The sequence below is a fragment of the Oncorhynchus nerka genome, linkage group LG2 (genome assembly GCF_034236695.1).
Source record: "Oncorhynchus nerka isolate Pitt River linkage group LG2, Oner_Uvic_2.0, whole genome shotgun sequence".
NCBI classification, from domain to species: Eukaryota; Metazoa; Chordata; class Actinopteri; order Salmoniformes; family Salmonidae; genus Oncorhynchus; species Oncorhynchus nerka.
Genome location: NC_088397.1, coordinates 68,303,519 through 68,323,337, shown reverse-complemented (window position 1 = coordinate 68,323,337; position 19,819 = coordinate 68,303,519). Strand labels below are relative to the sequence as shown.

General features: G+C 46.0%; 1 pseudogene; it reads right to left on the bottom strand.

Annotated features, from left to right (window-relative positions):
• Positions 1-292: 292 nt before the first annotated feature.
• On the bottom strand, positions 293-19,451 carry LOC135572925 (tubulin monoglycylase TTLL3-like; annotated as a pseudogene).
• Positions 19,452-19,819: the final 368 nt, after the last annotated feature.

The window sequence follows — 19,819 nt, the reverse complement described above, 5'->3', positions numbered from 1 at the left end:
AAGGATCTCCAGGGCTGGGATTGGGCCATAGAGGGTGGGCAAGCCATGGTGTAGAGCCCTACGTTGGGGTCCCAGTGTGGACTCTGGGAGGAAGGGCCAGGCGATACAGGGTCCTGTGGCGGGATGGGATTTTGGGTGAGAGGGGTGGATGTCCCCCCTAATGTGCCACAGGAGGTGCTGATGGAGTGGGACAGAGTCCTGGGAACCAGGCGGAGAGGCTCACCGCTGCTCAGACTCAGCCTCAGGCAAGCATTTGCCAGGGCGAGCTCTGGTGCCATCCTTCGGGATAATCTCATAGCAGGGGAGGTGTGCTGGCTCCCCAGAGCTCCACCCTCATCTCTATTGGGGAACCCATCTCTATTGGTTATCTTTGCATGGGGATGGTCTATGAATGAAGGGTTTGGAGGGTTTGTCTTCTGCCTCTGGGCCTGAATGGTTGGTGTGAGTGTGTGTGGTGAGAGGGGTTTCTGGGATGACAGGGATTCTGTGAGTGGGCGGTCGGAGTCGTCTTACAGGGGCTCCCTCCAACAGCAGGTTTACCCCCAAGTACTGAGGGACTTCAACTGCAACCTGGGAGAAGAAGGAAGAGAGATGCATTCACACACTCCTGACTGGGGATTATTTTGCTGTATTTTACCTGATAATGCATTGCATAAACTCATAATATGTGATCATCAATCCATCAATTGTGTGTCTGCATGATTGCAAAATGCACAAGGATCTGCATGTATGTTTGTCTATGCATACATACACTGAGTGTACAAACATTAAGAACACCTTTTTAATATTGAGTTGCGCACCCTCCCCCAATACACATGGGAAATTGTTGAGGGTGAAAAACCCAGCAGCGTTGCAGTTATTAACACAAACCGGTGCACATGGCACCTACTACCATACTCAGTTCAAAGGCACTTAAATATTTTGTCTTGTCCATTCACCCTCTGAATTGCACACATACACAACCCATATCTCAAGCTATTCATTTAACCTGTCTGCTCCCCTTCATCTACACTGATTGAAGTGGATTTAAATCAATAAGGGATCATAGTTTTCACTTGGATTCGCCTGGTCAGTCTATGTCATGGAAAGAGCAAGTGTCCTTAATGTTTTGTACACTCAGTGTATATCCCTGTCTTTACCTGCTTGTAGATGAGCTGAAAGCCCCCTGTATAGGCACCAGGGTCCACCCGTCAGTCCAGCACCACCCTGAGGTTATCTAGCTGCACAGCAGGGCAGAGGTGGGCAGTGATGGCCATGGAGGGAGTCATGGTGGGGCTGGCATTGATCTCCAGTAGCCAGTGCCTTAGGTCCCGACCCAGCATGAAGTCTGCTACATAGAGGTCAAAGCTGCCCCTGCGCCCCTCCACCAGGTCCTGTACCACCGTCCGCTGCATCCTGGGCACAACCAGCACCCCCCATGCTGAGCCCTGGCCCTGGGCACGCAGGAAGGCCCGGAACTGGGAGCATGACCGCATGTTGTACTCGGGCACCTCCGGGTGGCGCCATTGAGACAGCTGGAAGTGCTTCTGGATGGAGTTGTTGCACAGGTGGTCCGAATTGATGGAGGGAGGGAGGAGGCCGAGAAAGAGAGAAAAGGACAGAATTAACTACTCATATTTTTGCGCAGTTCTTCTCCAAACTGCCTGTTGATTTGCTAAGGAAGACTGATGTGGAACATGTGAATAAGCAAGTTGTCACACCCTGACCGTAGATTGCTTTGTATGTTTCTATTTTTAGTTTGGTCAGGGTGTTATGTGGGTGGGTATTCTATGTTTTGTTCTATGTTTGTATTTCTATGTGTTTGGCCTGGTTTGGTTCCCAATCAGAAGCAGCTGTCAATCGTTGTCTCTGATTGAGAACCATACTTAGGCAGCCTGGTTTCGCCCTTGAGTTGTGGGTAGTTGTTTTCTGTTATGTGTCTGCACCAGCCAGAACTGTTTCGGTAGTTCTCTTTGTTCTTTTTTGTTATTTCAGTGTTCATTTAATAAATATGGACACATACCTTGGTCCTCTCCTTCCAACAGCTGTTACAGAACTACCCACCACAACTGGACCAAGCATTTACATTTACATTTACATTTAAGTCATTTAGCAGACGCTCTTATCCAGAGCGACTTACAAATTGGTGCATTCACCTTATGACATCCAGTGGAACAGTAGTGCATCTACATCTTTTAAGGGGGGGTGAGAGGGATTACTTTATCCTATCCTAGGTATTCCTTAAAGAGGTGGGGTTTCAGGTGTCTCCGGAAGGTGGTGATTGACTCCGCTGTCCTGGCGTCGTGAGGGAGTTTGTTCCACCATTGGGGGGCCAGAGCAGCGAACAGTTTTGACTGGGCTGAGCGGGAACTGTACTTCCTCAGTGGTAGGGAAGCGAGCAGGCCAGAGGTGGATGAACGCAGTGCCCTTGTTTGGGTGTAGGGCCTGATCAGAGCCTGGAGGTACTGAGGTGCCGTTCCCCTCACAGCTCCGTAGGCAAGCACCATGGTCTTGTAGCGGATGCGAGCTTCAACTGGAAGCCAGTGGAGAGAGCGGAGGAGCGGGGTGACGTGAGAGAACTTGGGAAGGTTGAACACCAGACGGGCTGCGGCGTTCTGGATGAGTTGTAGGGGTTTAATGGCACAGGCAGGGAGCCCAGCCAACAGCGAGTTGCAGTAATCCAGACGGGAGATGACGAGTGCCTGGATTAGGACCTGCGCCGCTTCCTGTGTGAGGCAGGGTCGTACTCTGCGGATGTTGTAGAGCATGAACCTACAGGAACGGGCCACCGCCTTGATGTTAGTTGAGAACGACAGGGTGTTGTCCAGGATCACGCCAAGGATCTTAGCGCTTGGGAGGAGGACACAATGGAGTTGTCAACCGTGATGGCGATCATGGAACGGGCAGTCCTTCCCCGGGAGGAAGAGCAGCTCCGTCTTGCCGAGGTTCAGCTTGAGGTGGTGATCCGTCATCCACACTGATATGTCTGCCAGACATGCAGAGATGCGATTCGCCACCTGGTCATCAGAAGGGGGAAAGGAGAAGATTAATTGTGTGTCGTCTGCATAGCAATGATAGGAGAGACCATGTGAGGTTATGACAGAGCCAAGTGACTTGGTGTATAGCGAGAATAGGAGAGGGCCTAGAACAGAGCCCTGGGGACACCAGTGGTGAGAGCACGTGGTGTGGAGACGGATTCTCGTGGTAGGAGCGACCTGTCAGGTAGGACGCAATCCGCGTGGGCAAGCGCCGGAGATGCCCAACTCGGAGAGGGTGGAGAAGAGGATCTGATGGTTCACAGTATCGTAGGTCTAGAAGGATGAGAGCAGAGGAGAGAGAGTTAGCTTTAGCAGTGCGGAGCGCCTCCGTGATACAGAGAAGAGCAGTCTCAGTTGAATGACTAGTCTTGAAACCTGACTGATTAGGATCAAGAAGGTCATTCTGAGAGAGATAGCGGGAGAGCTGGCCAAGGACGGCACGTTCAAGAGTTTTGGAGAGAAAAGAAAGAAGGGATACTGGTCTGTAGTTGTTGACATCGGAGGGATCGAGTGTAGGTTTTTTCAGAAGGGGTGCAACTCTCGCTCTCTTGAAGACGGAAGGGACGTAGCCAGCGGTCAGGGATGAGTTGATGAGCGAGGTGAGGTAAGGGAGAAGGTCTCCGGAAATGGTCTGGAGAAGAGAGGAGGGGATAGGGTCAAGCGGGCAGGTTGTTGGGCGGCCGGCCGTCACAAGACGCGAGATTTCATCTGGAGAGAGAGGGGAGAAAGAGGTCAGAGCACAGGGTAGGGCAGTGTGAGCAGAACCAGCGGTGTCGCTTGACTTAGCAAACGAGGATCGGATGTCGTCGACCTTCTTTTCAAAATGGTTGACAGTCATCTGCAGAGAGGGAGGAGGGGGAGGGGGAGGAGGATTGAGGAGGGAGGAGAAGGTTGCAAAGAGCTTCCTAGGGTTAGAGGCAGATGCTTGGAATTTAGAGTGGTAGAAAGTGGCTTTAGCAGCAGAGAGAGAAGAGGAAAATGTAGAGAGGAGGGAGTGAAAGGATGCCAGGTCCGCAGGGAGGCGAGTTTTCCTCCATTTCCGCTCGGCTGCCCGGAGCCCTGTTCTGTGAGCTCGCAATGAGTCGTCGAGCCACGGAGCGGGAGGGGAGGACCGAGCCGGCCTGGAGGATAGGTGACATAGAGAGTCAAAGGATGCAGAAAGGGAGGAGAGGAGGGTTGAGGAGGCAGAATCAGGAGATAGGTTGGAGAAGGTTTGAGCAGAGGGAAGAGATGATAGGATGGAAGAGGAGAGAGTAGCGGGGAGAGAGAGCGAAGGTTGGGACGGCGCGATACCATCCGAGTAGGGGCAGTGTGGGAAGTGTTGGATGAGAGCGAGAGGAAAAGGATACAAGGTAGTGGTCGGAGACTTGGAGGAGTTGCAATGAGGTTAGTGGAAGAACAGCATCTAGTAAAGATGAGGTCGAGCGTATTTCCTGCCTTGTGAGTAGGGGGGGAAGGTGAGAGGGTGAGGTCAAAAGAGGAGAGGAGTGGAAAGAAGGAGGCAGAGAGGAATGAGTCAAAGGTAGACGTGGGGAGGTTAAAGCAGTGTGGTAACCAGGAGCAGAGGGTTCTGGACTCCTGGACATGGGAGGAGATTTTGGACGGTAAGGGACCCTGGGCACAGGCTGGGGAATGTCACCGCCCCAGGGAGGAGCTGGACGCAGCTAAAGCCGAGCGTTATGAGGAGTTAGCACGGCAGCGCAACAGGGACGAGAGGCAGCCCCAAAAGTTTATTGGGGGGTGGCACACGGGGAGTGTGTCTAAGCCAGGTAGGAGACCTGAGCCAACTCCCCGTGCTTACCGTGGTGAGAGGTGGACCGGGCAGGCACCTGTCCCCAGTGCGCTAGCATAGCCCGGTGCGCTACATCGCAGCTCCTCGTCTCGGCCGGGCTAGAGTGGGCATCGAGCCAGGAGCAATGAAGCCGGCTCAGCGCATCTGGTCTCCAGTGCGTCTCCTCTGCCCGGGTTATATGGCACCAGCCCTACGCACAGTGTCCCCGGTTCGCCAGCACAGCCCAGTGTGGTCTTTTCCACCCCGCCGTACTTGCCGGGCTACGGCGAGTATCCAGCCAGGACAAGTTGTGCAGGCTCGGTGCTCAAAACCTCCAATGCGCCTCCATGGTCCGGTCCATCCGGTGCCTCCTCCACGCACCAGGCCTCCTGTGGCAGCTCCACGCACCAGGCTGTCTCTCCGTCTCGAGAATGGCACAATTTATTGCAATTTATTAAGTGTTTGTGTGTTCAGTATATACCTCTGAACCTCTGATACTGTTGAATTGTGATGAGTACTTTTCACCTTTTCTTCCTCTACTCTTCCCTCTCCTCCCGCTCTTCCCTCTCCGTCACTCCTTTCCAGTATGTACTGGAGCAGTCTAGTGCATGCTGTCCTCTGGAAGTCTTCCAAAAATGTGGAGAGCGAGGGAGAGAAGGAATAATGCAAACTATCATCTTTCGGAATTAGACATTCCTAATGAACGTCCACTATACAGTATCGTTGACTGTGAATTGGGGGTGGAGAGGTGCTTGCAGAAGGACAAGGGCCCATAGGGAGAATTGGGTGGAAGTTCCTGCTAACCACTGATACAGGATCAGATACTTTTACATACCTATAATGGTTAACGTTAAGGTTGGGGTTAAGATCATCTGATCCTAAATTTGTGGTTTAATGGAAACTATTACATTGAGCGATCACAGGTAGAAAGACACTATTTCTGTTACATGAATTTGAAATACACTACAGGTCAAAAGTTTTAGAACACCTACTAATTCAATGTTTTTTCTTATTTTTTAAAAACGATTTTCTACATTGTAGAATAATAGTGAAGACATCAGAACTATGAAATAACACATATGGACTCATGTAGTAACCAAAAAAGTGTTAAACAAAGATTCTTCAAATAGCCACCCTTTGCTTTGATGACAGCTTTGCACACTCTTGGCATTCTCTCAATCAGCTTCAACTGGAATGCTTTTCCAACAGTCTTGAAGGAGTTCCCACATATGCTGAGCAATTGTTGGCTGCTTTTGCTTCACTCTGTGGTCCAACTCATCCCAAATCCTCTCAGTTGGGTTGAGGTCAGGGGATTGTGGAGGCCAGGTCATCTGATGAGGCACGCTATCACTCTCCTTCTTGGTCAAATAGCCCTTACACAGCCTGGAGGTGTGTTGGGTCATTGTCATGTTGAAAAACAAATGATAGTCCCACTTAGCGCAAAACAGATGGGATGACACCTCACTGCAGAATGCTGTGGTAGCCATGCTGGTTAAGTGTGTCTTGAATTCTAAATACATCCCTGACAGTGTCACCAGCAATGCACCCCCACACCATCACACCTCCTCCTCCATGCTTCATGGTGAGAACCACACAGAGATCATCCTTTCACCTACTCTGCGTCTCACAAAGACAATGGTTGGAACCAAAAATCTCTGATTTGGACTAATCAGACCAAAGGACAGATTTCCACCGGTCTAATGTCCATTGCTCATGTTTCTTGGCCCAAGCCAGTCTCTTCTTCTTATTGGTGTCCTTTAGTAGTGGTTTCTTTGCATTAATTTGACCATGAAGGCCTGAATCACGCAGTCTCCTCTGAACAGTTGATGTTGAGATGTGTCTGTTACTTGAACTCTGTGAAGCATTTATTTGGGCTGCAATTTCTGAGGCTAGTAACTCTAATGAACATATCCTCTGCAGCAGAGGTAACTCTGGGTCTTCCTTTCCTTTGGCGGTACTCATGAGAACCAGTTTCATCACAGCGCTTGATGGTTTTTGCGACTGCACTTGGAGACATTTTCAAAGTTTTTCCGGATTGACTGACCTTCATGTCTTAAAGTAATGATGGAATGTATTTTCTCTTTGCTTATTTGAGCTGTTCTTGCTATAATATGGACTTGGTATTTTACCAAATAGGGATATCTTCTGTATACCACCCCTACCATGTCACAACACAACTGATTCACTCAAACGCATTCTGAAGGGAAAAAAATCCACAATTAACTTTTAACAAGGCACACCTGTTAATTTAAATGCATTCCAGGTGACCACCTCATGGAGCTGGTTGAGAGAATGACAAGAATGTGCAAATATATCATCAAGGCAAAGGGTGGCTACTTTGAAGAACCTCAAATATAAACTATATTTTGATTTGTTTAAAACCTTTTTGGTTACTACGTGATTCCATAATCAAATGAAATCAAATTTTATTGGTCACATACACATGGTTAGCAGATGTTAATGCGAGTGTAGCGAAATGCTTGTGCTTCTAGTTCCGACCATGCAGTAATATCTAACAAGTAATCTAACAATTTCACAACAGCTACCTTATATACACACAAGTGTAAAGGAATGAATAAGAATATGTACATATAACTATATGGATGAGCGATGGCGGAACGGCATAGGCAAGATGCAGTAGAAGGTATAGAGTACAGTATATGAGATAAGTAATGTAGGGTATGTAAACATTATATAAAGTGGCATTGTTTAAAGTGACTAGTGATACATTTATTACATCCAATTTGTAATTATTAAGTGGCTAGAGATTTGAGTCAGTATGTTGGCAGCAGCCACTCAATGTTAGTGATGGCTGTTCAACAGTCTGATGGCCTTGAGATAGAAGCTGTTTTTTAGTCTCTCAGTCCCAGCTTTGATGCACCTGTACTGACCTCGCCTTCTGGATGATAATGGGGTGAACAGGCAGTGGCTCGGGTGGTTGTTGTCCTTGATAATCGTTTTGGCCTTCCTGTGACATCGGGTGGTGTAGGTGTCCTGGAGGGCAGGTAGTTTGCCCCCGGTGATGCGTTGTGCAGACCTCACTACCCTCAGGAGAGCCTTACGGTTGTGGGCGGAGCATTTGCCGTACCAGGCGGTGATACAGCCCGCCAGGATACTCTCGATTGTGCATCTGTAAAAATTTAAAAAGAGTGTTTTAGGTGACAAGCCAAATTTCTTCAGCCTCCTTCACCACGTGGGTGGACCATTTCAGTTTGTCCATGATGTGTACGCCAATGAACTTAAAACCTTCCACCTTCTCCACTACTGTCCCGTAGATATGGATAGGGGGATGCTCCCTCTGCTGTTTCCTGAAGTCCATGATCATCTCCTTTGTTTAAATATGTGCTATTTAATAGTGTTGATGTCTTCACTATTATTCTACAATGTAGAAAATAGTAAAAATAAAGAAAAACACTGGAATGACTAGGTGTGTCCAACATTTTGACTGGCACTGTATATAACAATATCATATAGGCTATAGTCAGGGATGGGCATCATGATGATCTGAACTCATCCAACTCCCCACATTGTGAGCAAAACATTTTAGTGGTCATCATCTTGACAGGAGAGGAAGTTTTAAAATAAATTGTGCAATTCAACAAATTGTTCCATCTGGTGTAGAGAAAATGTTGCAATCGTATTACAAATTTCGTGCAATGCTACTCATTTTGTCATGGGGCAGCAATGAAAATGTGCTGTTTTACATCCAATTTCCTGCGATTCTACAATTTGCCATAGGGTGGAAAGAAATGTGTGCAGTTTTTAATATGATATATGTGTGAGACTGACTAATAAAATGCAATGTGTGCCCCCTGCGGGTAATTCGACCATGATATTTTTAGATAGCTGGCCGCGAAACTAACTTAGAAATCTGAAAATGTTTAGCTGACATGGGCTACTGACTAATCAGTGACTGACATAAGAGAAAACATTTCTGATACACAACCAAATTGTTCCGAGGGCCTTCAAAGGGGGAGCTGCAGTCGCAGGCCCGTAGCCGCCAGTTGCCCATCCCTGGTCTATGCCATGATTGCTGTCGTCATAGGCCTATACATTGCAAGTTCAAATGATAATGTAAAACATCTGAAAATGAATCCGTATACTTTGTAACAATCTACTCCAGTATTATGGATACATAGACTACTTTGTTACCCCCTGAATGTGCAACTTGAAACGGGACTTTATCTTGACATCAGTTCGGTGGCAACAGCAATGCGTCGCAGTCTTTCTGCTGCCTTCTCATAATTGGCTGAACAAGCAGTGATGCTCCATCCACCGCTAACCTTGCCCGGGATCAAAGAGAGGAAAGCTTGAGGAGCGCGCGCATCAGGACGTCAAAACGCTAATAACAGAACAGGTGGAATTTGCAGCGTTTCTACGATTCTCTCTCAACTGGGAACATGTTTTCCCACACCATGTCTGTCAGAATTGGGAAGGAATGTCACCAATGAATATCTGTCAAAGAATTGACTGAAAACACCGCGAGTCTCTTGTAGCCGTCTTGGCTATCAGCTTCAGCTTCTGACTCCGTGTATAGTAGCTCACCCGTCAACTGAAAGGACGATACACGGACCCTACTATCATGCCTGCAGAAGTCAACGACCCTGAGAGCATTTTGAGCTACCAGGTATTGTCATCTTTCTTTGTGCACTCCTTTATTTATTGAAAAATGCAATATCAAAATATGGCACAGTCAAGTGAATAAAAGTAGCGTAGATCTATACATCAGCCTAAAATAACAATGTTAACTGAACGTTACCGATGCCGTTATAACGGTTTTATCTGGAGAGGAAAAATGGAACGCTTCTGGACGCGCTTTTATCCTACCAAATGTGGGAAGATCAATAGCCATGTTTGCCTATAGGGCAGCTTCATGCAGTTTGTTACGAATATTAACATCATTATTAATTACATCTCAATGTGAACGGATTGAGATTTAGATGAATTTGCCACTCTTCAAGTGAAAACAGGAACGCATTTTTGTAGTAGGCTACAATCCTGTGAGGATGGAGCAGAGTTAGTGCGCACGAAGTGTTTTTATTATTTGGAAACTGCTGGCACGTGCAATGACACAATTCCCAATGGACATATCACATTGCAATACACTGCCTAGTGTGGACCCATCTTTCACGAGTCACATTTCTTTAACCTCAAACATGTTTTAAAATGTGTCTGGCATCGCCAGAAATAAGGAAAATGTTGGAGATGCATGCAATCACTCGCGAGGTAGACATGGCAAGGCAGGCAAGTGTAAACACGGATAGAGGCTTAGTGTATATCTATGTTTGGTCATTGGTTGGCTAATATAAAACGGACACTTGTTAAAACTGTTTGAATATTGAGTTTGATCAATGTATCGATTATGAAGCCTACAGCAGCCTAGGCTATGGGTTGTCCAAAACAATTGAAGCATTTGGTCTACTTATCCTTTTAGAACTGCATCAGACAACATCAACCATTCACCCTCAATGATAGCCTACAACACACAACTAACATGTTCAGTGTAGCTAAAGTGTTAATAATATTCTACTCATTCCCGGAATACATTCTCAATTACCCTCAAATGACCTTGACGCCATCCTATGTGTAATCCGTGGCGGTTGAAGGAAACCGAGCTCCGAATTAAGCTTTAGTTTCACCATTGTGTTAATTAGGGTGGGACCATAGAGCTAGATATAGTTTCCAAGAAGATAAAGAGAAAATATAATTAGCGTCAGCTTTCAATACTTGATTGATTTTATCCATGGTCAACCGACAATACAGGCAGTTCAAAATACAGCGACTGCTCATGAATGTACCCTGAGGCATCTCTGGGCGATAAATGAAATAAGTGTACATAGTACCTTACCAGGGCTTAAGATAGGATAATGATAGGAATATTTATGCAAAGTACCTGGATGACAGTCTCCTATGTCGTCATTGGTTGGCTGACTGCTGGGGAATGTATGGAGACTCAAGTGTTTTTTTTATTTATTATAGGAGAAAATTCTGAAATTCCATTCCAGTGCCAGAACAGCTAATCAAAGATTATCAACTGGACTAGCCTGTAGTCTGGTGGTGCTTGACATTTTTCAAATGGGCTTTATTTGGACAGTAAGTGTCCTTCAAATACATAGGCTCTGATACACAGATCTGATAGAGAGCCAAAAGTCTCATATTAGATTAAGCCCGATTGTAGCCTAAGTATTGAGGTTAAAGTGATTGGGGAGGATCTAGACTGGACTGAGCATGGGCAGACCTAATGACTGGTGTCAAGGGAAGACAATGGTAATATCATTTGATGGCTTCACTGCATAGCACCGGAAAGGGAGGGAGGCATACAGAGACATCTGGACCCAGACATTACAGATCTCTAGCCTCCCAGTGAACCCATTACCACTGTCTGTATATCATCTTGTGATAAGGTTAATGCTTTATTTCATTACTCTATTAGCTCGAATCCAGTTAGCACAGAACTAGGCAATATCAGGCTATGATATCGCCATGCGTGAAGGAGCCTATAATGCCTCAATAGTTTTGTTTGTTCTGATGAGTCACCACATGTACTGTGTCATACAGTAGGGAATCTAGGACTGATAATGCCAAAAACAGACCAGCCCTAAATATATGACAGTGTTGTTAAAGGACAGCGATTTCACTGCCACGTTTTTCTAAAATCTTACTGAATTTCTATAATGGCATTGGCCCATTTCAACCCAAGTCTTGACTATCAATAAAAGTATGTAACATGGATAAGCCTTATTAATGTAGCCATAGTACAGTACACCATGTTGTGTTGTGAGGTGAAATCCTCAGAGCTACAGCTCAAATGTTTCTTCAAATCAAGGACAGAACAAGAGAATAACTATTAGAATATACAAAGACATAATATTTGTTTGCCACAAGAAATTCTCAATAGACGTTTGGACTGCAAGAACATCTTTAACGTCTTTGTGCTTCACACAATATCTGCTGACAGCACAGTGTTAGAGTTTAGAGTTCCAGTTTAGAGCAGTCATTTTCACTAATTAGTGTAGCATACAACATGGAACCTAGAATCTGGCAAACAAAATAATCCCAAACCTAAGGCCTGCCATGAGAGAAGGACTGTGGACCAATGGAGACCGGCACACTCGCGGTAGACACATTCTTACAATTACGCATCTTCAATTTGGTTACGTCATTGTCATCACTCCCGTCCTCCCAAGGCATGCCCATCTTTACCAGAGTAAGGGATCCCCTGACTGAACAGGAAGGCCAAACTTTTATACTCTAGGCAATGCCTTTCATGTCCAATAAGGGACACCTGGCAGTGACAAGCCACAAGGGTACATTCACAAACTACCTTGTTGTAGATACTAACTCAGTTATGGTTCAGTTAGGACATTTCCATGGTGATAACCCGTAATCTCTTAACTCCCCTTCGTGATGACAAACTCCCTTTAATGTTGTTCTGTCCAGCTTATCTCACAGTTTTAATTAGGCTCTGATCTTATCTCTGTGTTTGGACAGACCAATATGTACCTGTAAGTGATTGCTTTGAGAGGGAAAAACTAGCCACTGTAATGTTTATGTTATGATCTGTTTGTTAGCAGCATTGTCCTTTTAGTGACGGAGGCTGTAAAAAAATTAAAAGTTGTGGTGAAACACATGCGTGATAAATGATATGAGTGATACCTCTTCTCACTGGTAACTCGCATGCACGCACACACTCCCACACAGCTAGTAATATAGTGCCTCCTCAATCAAAGGAAGTCACAGTAGAAGCTGAATGATGCACATGTAATTAATTATACAACACCCTTCCCTCCCTGTATGAGCTCTATTTGCATTCTCTCACCTACACAAGCCACCAAGGCCACAGTGTCCTGATGGAGGGAAGAGGAAGGTAAAGAGAGAAAGAGAAATAGAGAGAGACACAAATAAATGAGTGGCATTGAACAATGCTAGTGAATGCATCGCATCCTCTCCTCTCCCCTTTCTCTGCTCTCTCTCTTTTTAACCTGACTAAGACCACTTTTTCTCTCATCTTTACCTCCCCACCCCTTCACCTCAGTCATCCCCCTTTCTCTATCCCCATCTGTCCAATCCCTCTCTCATCTTCTCTTTCATGGCTTAGATATCAGCCTCTCCCATCCCTAGTGTCCTATGGAACTAACTCCTTCTCTATTCTTCCTGAGTCAGGTCAGTTGTAGTGTACAGCAGTGTGTTAGACTGTAGTGTAGTAGCAGTGCAGGTGTCTGGGGCCAGGCCTGGGGCTGAGTGATTACAGTTACACTATGAGCCATGTGGAGGAGGAACAGCAGCCTCTGTGGCCTGCTGGCCCCGCCCCCCTCACACACTGGGCCTCGTCTGGAAGTGACAGGCCCAGTTGTCAGAGTCAGGATCTGTAGCACTGCTGTCAGGTCAGTGTGCTGCTGGAGGGAGAATGGAGAAGAGGAGAATGGAGAAGAGGAGAGGAGAATGAGAGGGAGGGGGAGTGAGAAAGGAGGAGTGTGGAAAAAAGGAGAAGAGGGAGAGGGGGGCTTAAGTAAAGAGAGGGAGAAGGAAGTGGAAATTGAGTTGAAAGGAGGAAGGAGAGAGTGTGGAGAAAGTATAAAAGGGAGAGGGGGACTCTAGGAAAGTGAGGGAGGAAGAGAGAGAGTGGTAGACTACTTAAAGAGAAGTAGCCTGTAGGAGGAGAGGTTATTGGGCCTATAACCGTGACCCTGATTTACACACAGTTCAGACGCCAAACTTATGGCGAGTCGAACTGAATAGAAATGAAGAGTGGGCCGGCACAGTTGAGAGCTTCTCATGACGTACCGATTGGTTTCATACGACCGCTCGCAAGAATGCAGCCTTCCTCGTTGGTTTTGGGTCGAATTCAGGCATAACAGCAACCTCTTGTGTTAAAGAAACCAGAGTTTCTGGTTTTTAGTTTATTGCACTAAAAAGACAGATGATTCACACAACTGTGCAGCGCGGAAGTTCATGTTTAAAACAGTGAATATGATTGGTTTTATGTGATAACTAATGTAACGTGTCTTCACATTTCATAACTCCCTTTTACTAAGGAATCATAAAGAGTCTCCTCATCCCTAAAATAAACCATGAGATCTGTAAGTGATATTAGGATTACTGTGCAACGTAGACCTTCCAGTTTCTCCCAGGATGGCAAAACAATTTGCATGTTCGTGTAGTGCCCATCGGTTATGAATGTTTCAGCCTTTGTGTGGAGAAGTCGTGTTTTTACCGTAATTTGCTGGTTTTAAAGAGCACTAAAAACTACATTAAACATGAGCCTTTCTGCCGCCACAGAAACAGACCCTGGGTCTGTTCTAACATGACCACCCGCGAATCCGAGGCCATGATTGTGCTTCCGTTGTTGGTGTGGTAACGAAGCAACCTTTATTTGCATGTAATTAACATATATGAATTTGACATTTTCTCCCAACAAAAGAACTGCTCTCATGAAACAGAGGCTCGTTTAGTTAAAAGTATGCAGTATGCCACGACCGCAACACAGTAGCAGCTCGTGACTGGCTAAGTAGGCGGGGCGGGGCCGAGTGCGGATGGATTTTTCAGAATTCAACATGTATCACTTCAACCAGCCTGATAATAGTTCATTTCCAATTTGTTTAATTTCTCTAAACTCAGAATAGAATAGGAATGGAGTTATAGGCCTACTCAGGCTGGTTATAGGCAGACTATCACATTCGACCTATAGCGTAGCCCAAATAGCCCATCTATCCTATTTAAAAAGGAGTTAAGACAGAAACAGATCATTGGTTCCATTTCCATTATTAGTGAAACCAAAGCTCTGTAACATATAAATCAAATCAAAAGGCTATTGCACAGAAAAACATGGACTTGCGGGTGTATTGCAAATTCAGAACTCAAAGACAGCAACACAATAAACTACAGCACTGATCATTGGAAACGAGATCAGAATGACTGCTAAGGCTTGATCCATGAATTAAATCATTAAATTAGGTAGCCTAGCCTACAAAACTAAAACAATCCATGTGTTCAAATCAAAAGGCCTGATTAACATGACATCAGTAGCCTATGATACAATACTCGTGATCATATTGAGGAGAACAATAACTACTTAGCCTACATTTGAACACCACCACAGAAAGATCACTCTTTGGCATCTTCACAATTAACTAGCCTAGTTTTGTTGTTAGGTTTGAAGAGAACTAGGGCCTATTACTCGCAGCCCACCTCTTCCAAATGCATTGTGGAAAAGTGTGTATCGAATTCTACTAGATGAAGAGCTGAAGTGAGTATAACATCCTGGCATTTAAACTATACTCGATTTTTGAAAATTCCCATACTATAAAGAAAAGAATAATCCCATACTGAGAGTGCATCATGCGGGATTGCGTTGTTTCCTGCTATTCATTGATTTCGGTAGCACATCCCCATATCTAATGGATCAGCTGTTGTCAAAGCTGAAATTAAACTCATTTTTTTCTCCATACTCAAACGGCCAACTATTTAGGAGGCAAGTATGGGTATTCAAACATGGCCAGTGTCTACTGTTTGCATGTCTGTGGATCAGCTGAGTCATTGGTCCCTGGTCAGTGTTAATGGTTATTGCCTTGGTCAGCTGAGTCATTGGTCCCTGGTCAGTGTTAATGGTTATTGCCTTGGTCAGCTGAGTCATTGGTCCCTGGTCAGTGTTAATGGTTATTGCCTTGGTCAGCTGAGTCATTGGTCCCTGGTCAGTGTTAATGGTTATTGCCTTGGTCAGCTGAGTCATTGGTCCCTGGTCAGTGTTAATGGTTATTGCCTTGGTCAGCTGAGTCGTTGGTCCCTGGTTAGTGTTAATGGTTATTGCCTTGGTCAGCTGAGTCGTTGGTCCCTGGTTAGTGTTAATGGTTATTGCCTTGGTCAGCTGAGTCGTTGGTCCCTGGTTAGTGTTAATGGTTATTGCCTTGGTCAGCTGTGTTGTTGGTCCCTGGTTAGTGTTAATGGTTATTGCCTTGGTCAGCTGAGTCGTTGGTCCCTGGTCAGTGTTAATGGTTATTGCCTTGGTCAGCTGAGTCATTGGTCCCTGGTCAGTGTTAATGGTTTTTGCCTTGGTCAGCTGAGTCGTTGGTCCCTGGTTAGTGTTAATGGTTATTGCCTTGGTCAGCTGAGTCGTTGGTCCCTGGTTAGTGTTAATGGTTATTGCCTTGGTCAGCTGAGTTGTTGGTCCCCGGTTAGTGTTAATGGTTATTGCCTTGGTCAGCTGAGTTGTTGGTCCCGGTTAGTGTTAATGGTTATTGGGGTTTGGCTGCCTTGGTCAGCTGAGTCGTTGGTCCCTGGTTAGTGTTAATGGTTATTGCCTTGGTCAGCTGAGTTGTTGGTCCCTGGTTAGTGTTAATGGTTATTGCCTTGGTCAGCTGAGTTGTTGGTCCCTGGTTAGTGTTAATGGTTATTGCCTTGGTCAGCTGAGTTGTTGGTCCCTGGTCAGTGTTAATGGTTAATGCCTTGGTCAGCTGAGTTGTTGGTCCCCGGTTAGTGTTAATGGTTATTGCCTTGGTCAGCTGAGTTGTTGGTCCCGGTTAGTGTTAATGGTTATTGCCTTGGTCAGCTGAGTTGTTGGTCCCGGTTAGTGTTAATGGTTATTGCCTTGGTCAGCTGAGTCGTTGGTCCCGGTTAGTGTTAATGGTTATTGCCTTGGTCAGCTGAGTCGTTGGTCCCCGGTTAGTGTTAATGGTTATTGCCTTGGTCAGCTGAGTCGTTGGTCCCCGGTTAGTGTTAATGGTTATTGCCTTGGTCAGCTGAGTTGTTGGTCCCCGGTTAGTGTTAATGGTTATTGCCTTGGTCAGCTGAGTTGTTGGTCCCCGGTTAGTGTTAATGGTTATTGCCTTGGTCAGCTAAGTTGTTTGTCCCCGGTTAGTGTTAATGGTTATTGCCTTGGTCAGCTGAGTCGTTGGTCCCCGGTTAGTGTTAATGGTTATTGCCTTGGTCAGCTGAGTCGTTGGTCCCTGGTTAGTGTTAATGGTTATTGCCTTGGTCAGCTGAGTTGTTGGTCCCTGGTTAGTGTTAATGGTTATTGCCTTGGTCAGCTGAGTTGTTGGTCCCTGGCCAGTGTTAATGGTTATTGCCTTGGTCAGCTGAGTTGTTGGTCCCCGGTTAGTGTTAATGGTTATTGCCTTGGTCAGCTGAGTTGTTGGTCCCCGGTTAGTGTTAATGGTTATTGCCTTGGTCAGCTGAGTCGTTGGTCCCCGGTTAGTGTTAATGGTTATTGCCTTGGTCAGCTGAGTTGTTGGTCCCCGGTTAGTGTTAATGGTTATTGCCTTGGTCAGCTGAGTCCTTGGTCCCTGGTTAGTGTTAATGGTTATTGCCTTGGTCAGCTGAGTCGTTGGTCCCTGGTTAGTGTTAATGGTTATTGCCTTGGTCAGCTGAGTCATTGGTCCCTGGTCAGTGTTAATGGTTATTGCCTTGGTCAGCTGAGTCATTGGTCCCTGGTCAGTGTTAATGGTTATTGCCTTGGTCAGCTGAGTCATTGGTCCCTGGTCAGTGTTAATGGTTATTGCCTTGGTCAGCTGAGTCATTGGTCCCTGGTCAGTGTTAATGGTTATTGCCTTGGTCAGCTGATTCGTTGGTCCCTGGTTAGTGTTAATGGTTATTGCCTTGGTCAGCTGAGTCGTTGGTCCCTGGTTAGTGTTAATGGTTATTGCCTTGGTCAGCTGAGTCGTTGGTCCCTGGTTAGTGTTAATGGTTATTGCCTTGGTCAGCTGTGTTGTTGGTCCCTGGTTAGTGTTAATGGTTATTGCCTTGGTCAGCTGAGTCGTTGGTCCCTGGTCAGTGTTAATGGTTATTGCCTTGGTCAGCTGAGTCGTTGGTCCCTGGTTAGTGTTAATGGTTATTGCCTTGGTCAGCTGAGTCGTTGGTCCCTGGTTAGTGTTAATGGTTATTGCCTTGGTCAGCTGAGTTGTTGGTCCCCGGTTAGTGTTAATGGTTATTGCCTTGGTCAGCTGAGTCGTTGGTCCCTGGTTAGTGTTAATGGTTATTGCCTTGGTCAGCTGAGTTGTTGGTCCCCGTTAGTGTTAATGGTTATTGCCTTGGTCAGCTGAGTTGTTGGTCCTTGGTCAGCTGGTCAGTGTTAATGGTTATTGCCTTGGTCAGCTGAGTTGTTGGTCCCCGGTTAGTGTTAATGGTTATTGCCTTGGTCAGCTGAGTTGTTGGTCCCCGGTTAGTGTTAATGGTTATTGCCTTGGTCAGCTGAGTCGTTGGTCCCTGGTTAGTGTTAATGGTTATTGCCTTGGTCAGCTGAGTTGTTGGTCCCCGGTTAGTGTTAATGGTTATTGCCTTGGTCAGCTGAGTCGTTGGTCCCTGGTTAGTGTTAATGGTTATTGCCTTGGTCAGCTGAGTTGTTGGTCCCCGGTTAGTGTTAATGGTTATTGCCTTGGTCAGCTAAGTTGTTTGTCCCCGGTTAGTGTTAATGGTTATTGCCTTGGTCAGCTAAGTTGTTTGTCCCCGGTTAGTGTTAATGGTTATTGCCTTAGGCACAAACTGGTTGAATCAACATTGTTTCCATGTCATGTCAACCAAAAAATGATGTTGAATCAACATGAAAACTGATTGGATTTTTAAAAAGTAATCAACGTTAGGGCATTTAGTATTTTTTCCACACAACTTTTAATCTAAATCCAATGACATGGTGAATTCACGTTAGTTGACAACTAAATCAAATGAAAATCAAAACTAGACGTTGCACTGACGTCTTTGCACAGTGGGTCTGCTGTGGTCATTCATTATTGCTCTGAGATAGAGCACTTCAAGTTTAAGTGTTAATGTCACGTGCACAAGTACATTGAAATGCCTTTCTTGCAAGCTTCAAACCCAACAATGCAGTAATCAATATCAGTGTAGTACTAAAAATAACTTACGGTATAACAAAAACACATGAGAAATAAAAATAAGAAATAATAAGAACACAAGCAAGTCAGAAGCTATATACAGGGTCAGTTCCAATACCATTTTTACAATGTGCAGGGAGGCATACTGGAGTGATAGACGTAGATATGTATAGAGCAGAGATAAGGTGACTAAGCATCAGGATATATGATAAACAAGAGTAGCGGCAGCGTAAATGATTATTGTATGTGTGTGTGGATGTTATGTGTGTGTTGGAGTGTCAGTGTGCGTGAGTGTGTAGAGTTCTGTGAGTGTGCATAGAATAGAGACAGTTCAAAAAAAGAAATACAAGGGTCAACTCAGAAAGTCCTTGTGGTCATTCTGTTAGCTATTTAGCTGTGTTATGGCTCGGGATAGAAGCTGTTCTGAAGTCAGTTGGTGACTCACTTGTTGCACTGGTACCGCTTGCCATGCGTAAGCAGAGAGAACAGCCTATGGCTTGGGTGGCTGGGAGCTCAGCCCCAGTGATGTAGTGGGCTGTCCGCACCACCGTCTGTAGCACCATGTGATCGAGGGTGGTGCTGTTGCCATACAGTGATGCAGCCAGTCAAGATGCTCTCAATGGTGCAGCAGTTGAACTTTTTGAGGATTTGAGGGCCCATGCCAAACCTTTTCAACTTCCTGAGGGGTATGATGCACTGTCGCGCCTTCTTCACGACTGTGCACATGTGAGTGGAGGATTTTAAGTTCTTAGTGATTTGGACACTGAGGAACTTAAAGCTCTTGACCCACTCTACTGCAGCCCTGTCAATGTGGATGGGGGCATGCTTCCCCCCCACCCCCATTTTCTGTAGTCCACGGTCATCTCCTTGGTCTTACTGACGTAGAGGGAGAGGTTGTTGTCCCGGCACCACACTGCCAGGTCATTGAGCTCCTCCCTGTAGCCTGTCTAAACGTCAGGCCTACCACCCTTGTGTCGTTAGCAAACTTGATGCACGACTCCAAAACCATCATCACCACGCAGTCGTGGGTAAACAGGGAGTACAGGAGAGGACTAAGCACACTCCCCTGTGGGGCACCCGTGTTGAGGGTCAGGGTGGCGGAGGTGATGTTGCCTACCCTCACCACCTGGGGTCAGCCCGTCAGAAAGTCCAGGATGCAGTTTCAGAGCAAGGTGTTCAGTCCCAGGGTCCTAAGTTTATTGACTAGCTTG